Source organism: Bombus terrestris, unplaced genomic scaffold, assembly GCF_910591885.1.
Source record: "Bombus terrestris unplaced genomic scaffold, iyBomTerr1.2, whole genome shotgun sequence".
NCBI lineage: Eukaryota > Metazoa > Arthropoda > Insecta > Hymenoptera > Apidae > Bombus > Bombus terrestris.
In genome coordinates this window covers 532,693-544,386 of record NW_025963553.1, presented here as the reverse complement: position 1 = coordinate 544,386, position 11,694 = coordinate 532,693, and the positions used below count along the sequence as shown (strand labels likewise).

General features: G+C 38.7%; 2 long non-coding RNA genes across 3 annotated transcripts; one reads left to right on the top strand and one right to left on the bottom strand.

Annotated features, from left to right (window-relative positions):
* Positions 1–2,523: 2,523 nt before the first annotated feature.
* LOC125387112 lies at positions 2,524–4,102 on the top strand. Its single transcript, XR_007227666.1, has 4 exons — positions 2,524–2,538; positions 3,322–3,476; positions 3,753–3,795; positions 3,878–4,102. It is a non-coding gene; the product is annotated as an uncharacterized LOC125387112 (long non-coding RNA).
* A 5,734-nt stretch (positions 4,103–9,836) lies between these two features.
* LOC125387113 lies at positions 9,837–11,051 on the bottom strand. 2 transcript variants are annotated; one of them, XR_007227668.1, is made up of 3 exons: positions 10,901–11,051; positions 10,707–10,757; positions 9,837–10,309 (listed from the first exon to the last, which is right to left on the bottom strand). It is a non-coding gene; the product is annotated as an uncharacterized LOC125387113 (long non-coding RNA). The 2 variants fall into 2 exon arrangements; XR_007227667.1 differs by having other exon boundaries at positions 10,707–11,051.
* Between the last annotated feature and the right edge of the window lie 643 nt (positions 11,052–11,694).

Genomic DNA, 11,694 nt, shown 5'->3' with positions numbered 1-11,694 from the left:
CAAGTAGCGATAATATGTATAAAAAAAGTTGTCCAGAATGATGACCTCGACACATCTCAAAATCATGAAAATCGGTGAACTGTGTCCTTTTACATGTAATTTCTTAAATAAGTTTTATATTTACATAATGAAAAATAATACGATATGTATCTCAATCTTTATTATTTACTTACTAATATTATTAACAAGAACACTGTTATTGTTAACAAAACAACAACGTATGATTCGTATTATTCATTTCCATAATGTATTATTCAAGGCTCGAACAATTTCTCTAAATAGTATAACATGAATATATATTAGCAGATGATATAATGTAGCTTTGTAAATTTGGACAGTAATACGACTGAAAATTGAGCTGATGAAGCTAAAACTTACGGTTGTTTGAAACTAGCAACGTATCTAGATATGCATGCGTTCAATTGCATGCACTGGACAAATTTCATCGATTAAATCCGAAACTAAACGTCATATTGGAATTATAACCTGGAACAATGTTTACAAGAACTACAACAATCTAAATCAAACTTTAAATGCTCGATTTTCAAAATAATAGGCCTAGTAAAAAATCCCCTTTTTTCGTGATAAATCATTATTTGTTTGGAACAATCTTAGACTAATGTAGAACAACTTGGAACAACAACAAAAAATCTGCCTCCTCAAAATATCTGATATGTAAAATAATGCATATAAGTTTTTGTTACTATAATTATAGAATTATATTCTTGATAGCATCGAAGTAGATTTAGTTTAATGATAGCAATAGTGATCGTTGGATAATTCGTAGGAGTAAATAAATATTAGAATTTTATTTAGAAATATATAATCTTTATATCTACCATTGTTTGTGAAAATGTTACGTTCTCTTATGTTCGATTCGATCGTGTTATGCCTTCCGTGTTAGTCTTGGACTAAATCCAGATAAAATTTTTTTTTTTTTGCTGTGGTATCTTGAGATTAATCGGAAGGGGAAAATTAAAATGGTATTATTGTTTATGAAATATTAATCGAGATGTCCGATTAATATGGTAGTTGCTGCCACCAGAAATAGTCCAAGGACTATTTCAAAGAATTTCCTTTTATTATTATTATTTTCTTTAAGTTGGAAGAGCTAGTGTGTGATGGTTTGTTGTGATGGATATTGTTTGTCTATCGTGTCTTTTGGATTCCCAGTCTGGAAGTGCCTCTGTAAGCACCTTCTTGCCTGTAGGAAAACAAATCTATGTACCTTCGTCTGTCGTGTCTGTTGAATTCTCAGACTGGAAGTGCCTCTGTAAGCACTTTCTTGCCTGTAGGAAAACAAACCTTATACCCTTGTCTGTTGTGTCTGTTGTGTCTGTTGATTTCCCAGACTGGAAGTGCCTCTGTAAGCACTTTCTTGCCTGTAGGAAAACAAACCTTGTACCCTGTCTGTCGTGGGGTTTGAACTAGGTGAGAGTCTATTATCTACTAACTCGTGTTTAATGGGTAGCGTTGACATACGTTTGATGCAACTGGCAAACGAATTCCACCTTTCGGCTAACCTGCTATGCGCAGGAATACTGGCACGGGAGAGGATTAAAGTTATTAGGGATAGACAATTGGCAACGTATTTATTTCGTCTGACAGAGTTATGTTGGTTTAACTATATTTTAATTTATTCGTTGTTAGTTGATTGAAGGTATTACAATATCAGCAATAATTATCGTCGGATGCAAATGTAGATATATTATACAGCGATGTACAATAAATAAATATTCTAGCTTCTAACTGGATAAATTTTACAAATGTTTGGTAGGATAATATTTATTCGTACCAATAAGATTAATAACAAACGCTATGGTGTGATGTGGGCAATGGCGAACGAGATCGAAAGGAATGCGCTTCGCAGTGTTCGGAAATCGGTGAATTTGAGGGCGAAGAACTAGGTGGTGAACCTTCGCGATTTGACTCTAATTCTTCTCTATGGCTCCTCTCTTCCCTTTTTATTTCTGCAGCAACTAATCGTTTGTACCAACGTTCGGCTCGCTTTTTGCTGAGGTGACTTTTATCTTTTCTATTCTTTCTTGATTTCGTCATGGAATTATAATTCGTTCTTGGCAACAAGTAAAGTCGTAAATGAGTAAATGATTATTTTATTTGGTAACTGAGTTCACTGTAGACAATCAGTGTGGCTTCGTAGGCCTCGCCCAAGGATGAGCAATCTGCTAACGGTGGGAAGAGGAAAACGAAAACCTTAGAGGTTTTCGGTGTCGAAAACACCGTAATCACTGGTTGATACAGCGAACAATTGTAAACAAAATAGATCGAAAGCTGATTGAGTTTATTCCAAACAATTCATTAAATGTTGAGCAAGAACGTTTATCTCAGTTTTGTAATTATATTCTCCGTAAACAATCCGTGTGTCTTCGTAGGCCTCGCCCATAGATGAGCAATCTGCTAACGGTGGGAAGAGGAAAACGAAAACCATAGATGTTTCCACTGTTTGGAAACACCGTGATCACTGGTTGATACAGAGAATAATTGTCGTGAATTCAAGATGTTCGAATGAAATTTTATGTGAATTATTTACTTGATACTTCTATCTGTCAACTGTAGCTGCCGACGGATACTCTCGTTTAAAGAAAACTTTATTCAATTAAAAGTTAAAAAAGAAAGGAAGAGGGTGTACAATTTCGAATCTCCTACCTTGTTTTATTTGTGGAGTCGATCAGGTGTGCGTATGGTTTGGCGATGAATCGGTTTTAACAATTAAATTTTGTTTCACGATTAGTTACTCGATGTTTCGGATTTTCGAACTTAATTAACAATTTTATTAAACGGAATTACAGTATGTACTAGATTGTTTCCTTGACGCAGACGGATCGACTTGTGAATGAACAAAAGAATAAATGAATCACCGAATCTCAAGTTAATACCGAACCTTAAGTGCAATACTCTTACAATACTTTTTAAGTTAAACTCACTGTTTCCAATTAAGACTGACTTCCGACTGCTCTCAATTAAAACTGAACTCTAACTACTTTCAACACTACTTTCAATTAAATTCTGGATTTGGTAAAACCAGCTCTGACCTCAATTAAAGCTGCACTCCAACAACAACTCTATTGAGTACTGAATCTCTATTTATATTCTTCCTAATTGTCACGTGACCGATTATTTCTTTTGTAATTGTACCATTACTACGTGACAATTTATGAATATCTTAACTACCTATTTCCGCTGGGGTTCTTGTTTTCTTGATTATCTCACCCTTTGCTGAAATTTCGTCTTCTTGATCATCTCACGTTTTACTTGGTGTTAATGACATACACGGTGCTTGAAAGAATGTACATGTTACAGGTGGTCGTATTTTGCTGATGCTGCGTCTGCGATCTATCCATGGCCTTCGTTACTGATACCAGTGGAATGTGCCGGTCGCGTGGCTGCTTGGCCTTGCTGAGGTTGCATTTTGTGTGTCCGGTGATCGCCCTGCTGATGTCGGTGAATCGTACGAGGTGCTTGCCGAGTCTTTGCACGTGTTGTATGCTCTATTTTTTATGTTCCCCAAAGTTATTGTGAGTTCAAGGACAAGTTTTAATACGTCATTCTATAAGAGGTGGTGCGTGGTGGTAGTTTCTATTTGTTGATTTGCTTGCCGAGTTTTAGGTTAGTTTTCCTTTTTATAAAATGTTTGTTCGTAGCAATAAGTGATTTTGATATTTCTGGATGTTTGTATGATCTGTAGTGTTAATTTTGTTTGTTGTATTCTCATATTTCTTTTATGAATGCAGGTTATATTGAATCATGGATACTGACATGTCTGGAGCTGTAGAGGTATGTATTAATTTGATTTGTGTTGATTTTATCATATTTCATATTGTTGTCCTTTATCTTGAATTTGTGTATTTTATTTTAGTGTAAGAAAAAGAAAAGGAATAGAGGGAAGCGCAGGCCGTTCGTACCTCCTGTGGTCGAAGTGGTACATACAAATGCCTGCGCCAAGGTCCGTTTTCCGGAGGAAATTCCTGATGGAGTGTTGAAGCCTATCAATTTCTATTTTATTCTCCATCTTACCCTCGCATATTAATTATATCTATATATATGAATAATTAACTATGTTTAATAAATTTTATCAAAGAATTTCCATTTTCATTGCACTGTGTGTTTGTATCGACGTATAAAAGTTGACACCTGCGTTGTTAGTGTATTGCGGTTATCTATGTTTTCGTTCCGGCATGTGCGGAGCGTGGGACGTGACACGTTATTTCGCTATTGTTGGAGATATTTCGACGTTTAAAAATTATTTCCATTGCATTTTACACGACGAACGCTACGCACGCCGTTTTTAGGCGTAGAAACAAGCCCAACTGTGCGAAAAATGCGACCGTTTACTGGATTTTGACGAAAACTGTGCGTTAGATCGCAATTGCTGGAGATATTTCGCCATTTAAATGCCATTTCCATTTCATTTCACGCGCCGAATACTATGTACGCCAATTTCATCGTCGAAAGGAGCAGATGTGTGCGCAAAATTCGACCATTTCCTCGATCTTGAAGAAAACTGCGCGTTATTTCGCTATTGTTGGAGATATTTCGCCGATTGATCGCTATTTCCACTGCATTTTATATGTCGAATGCTACGCACGCCATTTTTAGCGTCGAAAGAAGCCCAACTATGCGAAAAATGCGACCATTTACTCGATTTTGAAGAAAACTGTGTGTTATTTCGCTATTGTTGGAGATATTTCGACGTTTAAACGCTATTTCCATTGTGTTTTACACGCCGAACGCTTCGCACGTCGTTTTTAGGCGTCGAAACAAGCCCAACTGTGCGAAAAATGCGACGAATTTACTCGACTTTGACGAAAACTGTGCGTTATATCCGTCCTGTTGGAGATATTTCGACGTTTAAACGCTCTTGCCATTGCATTTCACACGCCGAATGCTATGCACACCGTTTTTAGCGTCGAAACATGCCTAAAAGTGCGCAAAATGCGACCATTTACTCGATTTTGACGAAAACTGTGCGTTATATCGATTCTGTTGGCTATATCTCTACGTTTTAACGCTATTTCCATTGCATTTCACACGCCGAATGCTATGCACGCCAGTTTCATCGTCGAAAGGAGCAGATGTGTGCGCAAAATGCGACCATTTCCTCAATTCTGAAGAAAACTGTGCGTTATTTCGCTATTGCTGGAGATATTTCGACGTTTAAAAGTTATTTCCATTGCATTTTAGGATAGCAGGTTAGCCGAAAGGTGGAATTCGTTTGCCAGTTGCATCAAACGTAAGTTAACGCTACCCATTAAACATCAGTTAGTAGATAATAGACACTCACCTAGTACAAACCCCACGACAGACAGGGTACAAGGTTTGTTTTCCTACAGGCAGGAAAGTGCTTACAGAGGCACTTCCAGTCTGGAAATTCAATAGACACGATAGACAAACAATACCCATCATACACTAACACTCCCAACTTAAAGAAAATAATAATAATAAATGGAAATTCTTTGAAATAGTCCGTAGACTATTTCTGGTGGCAGCAACTACCATATTAATCGGACATCTCGATTAATATTTCATAAACAATCATACCATTTCAATTTTCCCCTTCCGATTAAACTTAAGATAACACAACAAAAAAATTTTATCTGGATTTAGTCCAGACTAACACGGAAGGCATAACACGATCGAATCGAACATAACAGAACGTAACACGTGCATATCATTCGCCGTGTGAAATGCAATGGAAATAGCGTTCAAACGTCGAAATATCTTCAACAATAGCGAAATAGCGCTCAGTTTCTCGTCAGAATCGCATAAATGGTCGTATTTTGCGCACAATTGGGCTTGATTCGACGCTAAAAATTGCGTGCGTATCATTCGGCGCGTGAAATGCAATGGTAATAGCCTTCAAACGGCGTAATATCTTCAACAATAGCGATATAGCGCTCAGCTTCTTGTCAGAATCGCGTAAATAGTCGCATTTTTCGCACAGTTAGGCTTGAGTTGACGCTAAAAACGGCTTGCATATCATTCGGAAAGTAAAATGCCATGGAAAAAGCGTATAAACAGCGAAATATCTCTAACAATAGCGAAATAACGCTCAGTTTCTCGTCAGAATCGCATAAATGGTCGTATTTTGTGCACAATTGGGCTTGTTTCGACGCTAAAAACGGCGTGCATAGCATTCGGCGTGTAAAATGCAATGGAAGCAGCGTTCAAACGGTGAAATATCTTCAGCAATAGAGAAATAACGATGAGTTTTCGTCACAATCGAGTAAATGGTCGCATTTTCCGCACAGGTGTGCTTCATTCGACGATGAAACTGGGGTGTATAGCATTCGGCGTGTAAAATGCAGTGGAAATACCATTTAATCGGCGAAATATCTCCAACAATAGCGAAATAACGCTCAGTTTGCTTCAAAATCGAGTGTGTGTTCTCATTTTGCGCACAATTGGGCTTGTTTCGACGCTAAAAATTGCGTGCGTATCATTCGGCGCGTGAAATGCAATGGTAATAGCGTTCAAACGGCGAAATATCTTCAACAATAGCGAAATAGCGCTCAGCTTCTTGTCAGAATCGCGTAAATGGTCGCATTTTTCGCACAGTTGGGCTTGAGATGACGCTAAAAACGGCGTTCATATCATTCGGCGTGTAAAATGCAGTGGAAATACCATTTAATAGGCGAAATATCTCCAACAGTAGCGAAATAACGTTCAGTTTCTCGTCAGAATCGCGTAAATGGTCGCATTTTTCGCACAGCTGGGCTTGATGCGACGATGAAACTGGCGTGCATAGCATTCGGAAAGTAAAATGCGATGGAAATAGCGTTTAAACGTCGAAATATCTCCAACAATAGCGAAATAACGCTTAGTTTTCGTCAAAATCGAGTATATGGTCGCATTTTGCGCACAGTTGGGTATGTTTCCAGGCCAAAAACGGCGTGCGTAGCGTTCGGCGCGTAAAATGCAACGGAAACAGCGTTCAAACGGCGAAATATCTTCAGCAATAGAGAAATAACGATGATTTTTCGTCACAATCGAGTAAATGGTCGCATTTTCCGCACAGGTGTGCTTCATTCGACGATGAAACTGGCGTGTATAGCATTCGGCGCGTGAAATGCAATGGAAGCAGCGTTTAAACGTCGAAATGTCTCCAGCAGGATGGATATAACGCTCAGTTTTCGGCTAAATAGAGTAAATGGTCGCATTTTGCGCACAGTTGGGCATGTTTCCAGGCCAAAAACGGCGTGCATAGCATTCGGCGCGTAAAATGCGATAGAAATAGCGTTTAAACGTCGAAATATCTCCAACAGGACGGATATAACGCACAGTTTTCGGCTAAATCGAGTAAATGGTCGTATTTCGTGCACAATTCGGATTGTATCGACGTTACAAAATGGCCGGCATAGCATTCGGCGCGTAAAATACAATGGAAAGAGCTTTTAAACGTCGAAATATCTCCAACAATGGCCTAATAACGCTTAGTTCTCTTCAAAATCGAGTGTGAGGTCTCATTTTGCGCACAATTGTGCTTGTTTCGACGCTAAAAATGGCGTTTGTAGCATTCGGCGCGTGAAATGCAATGGTAATAGCGTTCAAACAGCGAAACATCTCCAAAAATAGCGAAATAGCACTCAATTTTCTTCAAGATCGAGTAAATGGTCGCATTTTTTGCACAGTTGGGCATGTTTCGACGCTAAAAACGACGTGCGTATGTTCGGCGTGTAAAATGCAATGGAAATAGCGTTTAAACGTCGAAATATCTTCAACAATAGCGATATAGCGCTCAGATTCTCTTCGGAATCGCATGAATGGTCGTATTTTCTGCACAATTGGGCGTGTTTCGACGCTAAAAAATGGCGTGCGTAGCATTCGGCGCGTGAAATGCAATGGAAACAGCATTCAAACGGCGAAATATCTCCAACAATAGCGAAATAGCGCTCAATTTTCTTCAAGATCTAGTATATGGTCGCATTTTTCGCACAGTTGGGCTTGAGATGACGCTAAAAACGGCGTGCGTAGCATTCGCCGCGCGAAATGCAATGGAAATAGCGTTCAAACGGAGAAATATCTTCAACAATAGCGAAATAACGCACAGTTTTTGTCAAAATCCAGTAAATGGTCGCATTTTGCGAACTGTTGGGCTTGTTTCGACGAAAAAACAGCGTGCGTAGCGTTCGGTGTGTGAAATGCAATGGAAATAGCGTTCAAACGGCGAAATATCTCGAACAATAGCGAAACAACGCGCAGTTTTCTTCAAGATCGAGTAAATGGTCCCATTTTTCGCACATCTGGGCTTGTTTCGACGCTAGAAACGGCGTGCGTAGCGTTCGTCGTGTAAAATGCAATGGAAATAACTTTTAAACGTCGAAATATCTCCAGCAGGATCGATATAACGGACAGTTTTCGTTAAAATCGACGAAATGGACGCATTTTGTGCACAGGTCTGCTTCATTCGACGATGAAACTGGCGTGCATAACATTCGGAAAGTAAAATGCTATGGAAATGGCGTTCAAACGGCGAAATATCTCCAACAATAGCGAAATAACGCACAGTATTCTTCAAGATCGAGGAAATGGTCGCATTTTGCGCACACGTCTGCTCCTTTCGACGATGAAACTGGCGTGCATAGCATTCGGCGTGAAAAATGCAATGGAAAGAACGTTCAAACTTCGAAATATCTCCAACAATAGCGAAATAACGCACAGTTTTCGTCAAAATCGAGTAACTGGTTGCATTTTTCGCACAGTTGGGCATGATTCGACGCTAAAAACGGTGTGCATAGCATTCCTCGTGTAAACTGCAATGGAAATCACGTTTAAACGGCGAAATATCTGCAACAATAGCGAAATAACGCTCAGTTTTCTTCAAAATCGAGTGTAAGGTCTCATTTTGCGAACAATCGTGATTGTTTCGACACTAAAAATGGCGTGCTTAGCATTCGGCGTGTAAAATGCAGTGGAAATACCATTTAATCGGCGAAATATCTCCAACAATAGCGAAATAACGCTCAGTTTCTCGTCAGAATCGCATAAATGGTCGTATTTTGCGCACAATTTGGCTTGTTTGGACGCTAAAAAATGGCGTGCGTAGCATTCGGCGCGTGAAATGCAATGGAAATAGCGTTCAAACGGCGAAATATCTCCAACAATAGCGAAAGAGCGCTCAATTTTCTTCAAGATCTAGTAAATGGTCGCATTTTTCGCACAGTTGGGCTTGAGATGACGCTAAAAACGGCGTGCGTAGCATTCGGCGCGTGAAATGCAATGGTAGTAGCGTTTAAACATCGAAATATCTTCAGCAATTGCGAAATAACGCACAGTTTTCTTCAGAATCGAGGAAATGGTCGCATTTTGCGCACACATCTGCTCCTTTCGACGATGAAACTGGCGTGCATAGCATTCGGCGTCTAAAATGCAATGGAAATAGCGTTTAAACGTCGAAATGTCACGTCCCACGCTCCGCACGTGCCGCAACGAAAACATAGATAACCGCAATACATAAACAACGCAATTGTCAACTCGTATACCTAGAAACAAACACACAGTGCAATGAAAATGGAAATTCTTTGATAAAATTTATTAAACATAGTTAATTATTCATATATATAGATATAGTTAATATACGAGGGTAAGATGGAAAATAAAATAGAAATAGATAGGCTTCCAATACTCCATCAGGAATTTCCTCCGGAAAACGGACCTTGGCGCAGGCATTTGTATCTACCACTTCGACCACAGGAGGTACGAACGGCCTGCGCTTCCCTCTTTTCTTTTTCTTACACCAAAATAAAATACACAAATTCAAGATAAAGGACAACAATATGAAATATGATGAAATCAACACAAATCAAATTAATACATACCTCTACAGCTCCAGACATGTCAGTATCCATGATTCAATATAACCTGTATTCATAAAAGAAATATGAAAATACAACAAACAAATTAGCACTACAGATCATACAAACATCAAGCAATATCAAAATTACTTATTGCTACGAACAAACATTTTATAAAAAGGAAAACTAACCTAAAACTCGGCAAGCAAATCAACAAATAGAAACTACCACCACGCACCACCTCTTATAGAATGACGTATTAAAACTTGTCCTTGAACTCACAATAACCTTGGGGAACATAAGAAATAGAGCATACAACACGTGCAAAGACTCGGCAAGCACCTCGTACGATTCACCGACATCAGCAGGGCGATCACCGGACACACAAAATGCAACCTCAGCAAGGCCAAGCAGCCACGCGACCGGCACATACCACTGGTATCAGTAACGAAGGTCATGGAAAGAACGCAGACGCAGCATCAGCAAAATACGACCACCTGTAACATGTACATTCTTTCAAGCACCTTGTATGTCATTAACACCAAGCAAAGGGTGAAATAATCAAGAAAACAAGAACCCCAGCGGAAATAGGTAGTTACGAAATTCATAAATTGTCACGTAGTAATGGTACAATTACAAAAGAAATAATCGGTCACGTGACAATTAGGAAGAATATAAATAGAGATTCAGTACTCAATAGAGTTGTTGTTGGAGTGCAGCTTTAATTGAGGTCAGAGCTGGTTTTACCAAGTTCAGAATTTAATTGAAAGTAGTGTTGAAAGTAGTTAGAGTTCAGTTTTAATTCAGAGCAGTCAGAGGTCAGTCTTAATTGGAAACAGTGAGTTTAACTTAAAATGTATTGTAAGAGTATTGCACTTAAGGTTCGGTACTAACTTGAGATTCGGTGATTCATTTATTCTTTTGTTCACTCACGAGTCGATCCGTCTGCGTCAAAGAAACAATCTAGTACATATTGTAATTCCGTTTAATAAAATTGTTAATTAAGTTCGAAAATCCGAAACATCGTATAACTAATCGCGAAACAAAATTTAATTGTTAAAACCGATTCATCGCCAAACCATACTCACACCTGATCGACTCCACAGATCAAACGAGGTAGGAGATTCGAAATTGTACACTCTCTTCCTTTCTTTTTTAACTTTTAATTGAACAAAGTTGTCTTCAAACGAAAGTATCCGTCGGCAGCTATAGTTGACAGATAGAAGTATCAAGTAAATAACTCACATAAAATTTCATTCGAACATCTTGAATTCACGACAATTATTCTCTGTATCGACCAGTGATCACGGTGTTTTCAATCATTGGAAACATCTATGGTTTTCATTTTCCTCTTCCCACCGTTAGCAGATTACTCATCCTTGGGCGAGGCCTACGAAGCCACACGGATTGTTTACAGAGAATATAATTACAAAATTGAGATAAACGTTCTTGCTCAACATTTAATGAATTGTTTGGAATAAACTCAATCAGCTTTCGATCTATTTTGTTTACAATTGTTCGCTGTATCAACCAGTGATTACGATGTTTTCGTCACAGAAAACATCTAAGGTTTTCGTTTTCCTCTTCCCACCGTTAGCAGACTGCTCATCCTTGGGTGAGGCCTACGAAGCCACACTGATTGTCTACAGTGAACTCAGTCACCAAATAAAATAATCATTTACTCATTTACGACTTTACTTGTTGCCAAGAACGAATTATAATTCCATGACGAAATCAAGAAAGAATAGAAAAGATAAAAGTCACCTCAGCAAAAAGCGAGCCGAACGTTGGTACAAACGATTAATTGCTGCAGAAATAAAATAGGAAGAGAGGAGACATCGAGAAGAATTAGAGTCAAAACGCGAAGGTTCACCACCTAGTT